The following is a 3,337-nucleotide window of genomic DNA, read 5'->3' on the forward strand; positions in this document are numbered from 1 at the left end:
CCCGGGAGGGCAAGCAAGAGGGACCTGGGGCAGCGTCCTCACGACGTCACCCGAGGGTGTTTTGTTTATTTTTTTAATCCATTTTATTTTTTTTTCTAGGGCGGTGGGCTTTTGCCCCGGCAGCTGGCTACAGAAAAAACAGACAGAGGCAGACCGCTTCCACACCACCTCTTTACCCCTCACTTCCAGCTTATAGCATTTAAATTGGAGATTATTTACTCAACGCTTTGTTTTGTGAGGAAAACAGATTTGGCACAACACAGGGGGCTTCTATCTGTCTTTTGCTGTCTCCTCAAGGTCCATCCCGGCTCGCCGAGGTAAACCTTCCACCTGCCCTGCGGCTTGGACCTTCGCCTCCTCTGTCAGTCCAGCCTTAAAGCAATATCCGATTTTATTTTAAGAAGGAGAAGGATGTGCATCAGGCAGCTCCTCTTCATAAAGCTCTTGGGGGGGGAGGGGGGAAAGCAGCAGGCTTCCGCTAAGTCCTCAAACCTCTAAGCAGGTCCAAAGACAAAAAGCACAAATTGGATTTTCCAGCTTCTCTTGCTTTCAGCCAACTCTTGCCACCTTCCCTCTCTCCACAGAATTACCACAGAGTGAATGGTCACAGAAAACTTAACCCTTGCTGTATTTCAGCCCTGTTCTTCCAAAGTGACCCTGCTGTGGCTGCCGGTGCTCTGATCCACTTCCTACTGTGGGCAAGGCCATCATCTTCACTTCTCTTTGCCTATTGCTTTGTCACCCTCCCATTCAACTCTGTCTTTCATCCTCCCAGGATCAAGGTTTTCCTAGTTCAGTTCTGCGTCTATCTCTCAAGAAACCACAGATTTCTGAACTTCACGCTTCCCTCAGCTCTACTTCCCTTCCCTGTAAGGTAACCTTACTTCTTGCTGCTTCAGCCTTCTAACCCTAAACCCACTCGGCTCCTGCTCCAAACTGTTTTCAGAATCCTTACCCCCCTCCTGTTCTGTCTTCCCTCCCCAGGTACATCTTTTTCAACAAACTAGGAGGGTTTTGGCTTGATAGTTTTGGGGGGGTTTTGTTACACCCATTCATTTGTGATCCAGAACATCGTCACTTCTGACATAGCCTTTAACACCCCGCCCCTCTCTTTTCTTTCATTGCTCAGATTCGGCCCTTACACACATTAATGATGGATATGTTTGCATCTGACCCTTATGTCTATGCTCTCTTGCTAAGAACTCCTAGCCGCCTCATTTCCATCTCCAAAGCTGCCAGAATTTTTCCACAGGGAAACAACTGCCTTACGGCTCATTCTCCATATCTGCCAGTGATCCCTGTAGGGCCAGCACACCTGCACAGTAGTTTCTGGTATGGGAGAGGTTTAACTGGCAAATACCTTTGTACTTAACACTACAATAATTATTAGGCTCCTTTGCAGCTTTTAAAGAAAAACTTGTTTACTGTATTTATAATACATACGCTATGGATTTACAAACAGCAAATATTTGCTATTTGCCAAACAGAAAACATCCACTGGTAAGTTCCGCAATTTCTTTCATATTTTATATTAAGCAGAATCAGTATTGCTCAAATTCACCAGAAAAGCTTATCAGTGAGATCTTGAATTTTAGATATGCTTAGCAAGTCACTTGCCAGCCAAACTGATTAGTGCACGCTGAAACTGCTGTGAAGTCAACTATCTGGTTAGCACTGACAGTGCTAAACCCCCTCTGTAATTCAAGCCCCTCCTGCCTCAGTTTCTCCTAAGTTAGCATCTTACCACTAACATGGTTTCCATTCTCACACCCTTGCTTGCACAGATTTCCAAACCATCCAATCATATTTTGTCACTTGCAATAATTTTCCTCATTTGTCACAAGGAAATTACCATTTCCTTTCACTAGGCTACAATACACAGCCCTCAGTTTTAGGGCCAGTTATGTTTAGCATCTTCATCAATGACCTGGGCAAGGGGATTGAGGGCACCCTCAGCCAGTTTGCAGATGACACCAAGCTGGGCAGGAATGTGGATCTGCTGGGGGGAGGAGGGCTCTGCAGAGGGACCTGGCCAGGCTGGAGCCATGGGCCCAGGCCAGGTAGGATCTGTGGGATTCAGCCCTGACTGGATGCACAGGGCCAAGGTCAGCTGGATCCATGTGGCCCTGGCAAGGCTGGATCCATATGGGACCTGGGCAGGCTGGATCCATGGGGCCAAGGCCAGGTTGGATCCATGGGCCCAGGCCAGGTTGGATCTATGGGATTCAGGCCCATCTGGATCCACGGGGCCAAGGTCAGGCTGGATCAATGTGGTTCAGGCCTGGCTGGATCAACGGGGCCAAGGCCAGGCTGGATCAACGGGGCTAAGGCCAGACTGGATCCATATGGCCTAGGCCAGGCAGGATCCATGGGGCAAGGCCAGGCTGGATCCATGGGGCCAGGACATGCTGGATCCATGGGCCGAGGCCAGGTTGGGTCTATGTGATTCAGGCCCTGCTGGATGCACGGGGTAAAGACCAGGCTGGGTCAATGGGGTTCAGGCCAGTGTGGATCCACGGGCCCAAGGCTAGACTGGATCCATGGACCCTGGCGAGGTTGGATCCATGGGACCTGGCCAGGCTGGATCCATAGGACCTGTCAAGCTGGATCCATGGGCCCAGGCCAGGTTGGATGTATGGGATTCAGGCCTGTCTGAATACACGGGGTAAAGACCAGGCTGGATCCACAGGACCTTGCCAGGCTGGATACATGGGCCTAGGCCAGACTGGATCTATGGGGCCCAGGCCAGGCTGGACCCATGGGACCTGGACAGCTTGGATCCATGGGCCAAGGCCAGGCTGGATGTATGGGGTTCAGGCCTGTCTGGATACATGGGGTAAAGACCAGGCTGGATCCACGGGGCCAAGGCCAGGCTGGATCCACAGGGCCCAGGCCAGGCTAGGTCTTTACTCCCCAGTCAGGCTGGATCCACCGGGTCGTATCCAGGTTGGATCTATGTGGCCCAGGCCAGGCTGGATCCATGGGACCAGGCCAGGCTGGATCCACGGGGCACTGGCGAGGTTGGATCCTCGGGCTCAGGTGAGGTTGGATCCTCGGGCCCAGGCCAGGTGGGATCCATTGCCCTAGCAAGGTTGGATCTATGGGACTTTTCCAGGCTGGATACATGGGCCTAGGCCAGGTTGGATGTATGGGATTCAGGCCTGTCTGGATACATGGGGTAAAGACCGGGATGGATCAGGGGGTTCAGGCCAGTGTGGATCCACAGGGCTTGGCCAGGCTGGATCATCGGGGCCAAGGCCAGACTGGATCCATATGGCCTAGGCCAGGCTGGATCCATGGGGCCAAGGTCAGGCTGGATCCATGGGACCTGGCCAGG

The 3,337-nt window shown here is 52.1% G+C and overlaps 1 long non-coding RNA gene across 1 annotated transcript in view; it reads left to right on the forward strand.

Annotated features, from left to right (window-relative positions):
- The first annotated feature begins 9 nt into the window (after positions 1 to 9).
- Positions 10 to 3,337, forward strand: part of LOC118452857 — a 9,351-nt gene continuing 6,023 nt past the window's right edge. Inside the window, exon 1 of the long non-coding RNA XR_004842732.1 lies at positions 10 to 317. This is a non-coding gene — a long non-coding RNA (uncharacterized LOC118452857). The remainder of the gene's footprint in view (positions 318 to 3,337) is intronic.

The sequence above is a fragment of the Egretta garzetta genome, unplaced genomic scaffold, assembly GCF_000687185.1.
Source record: "Egretta garzetta isolate BGI_Z169 unplaced genomic scaffold, ASM68718v1 scaffold448, whole genome shotgun sequence".
Taxonomy (NCBI): Eukaryota; Metazoa; Chordata; class Aves; order Pelecaniformes; family Ardeidae; genus Egretta; species Egretta garzetta.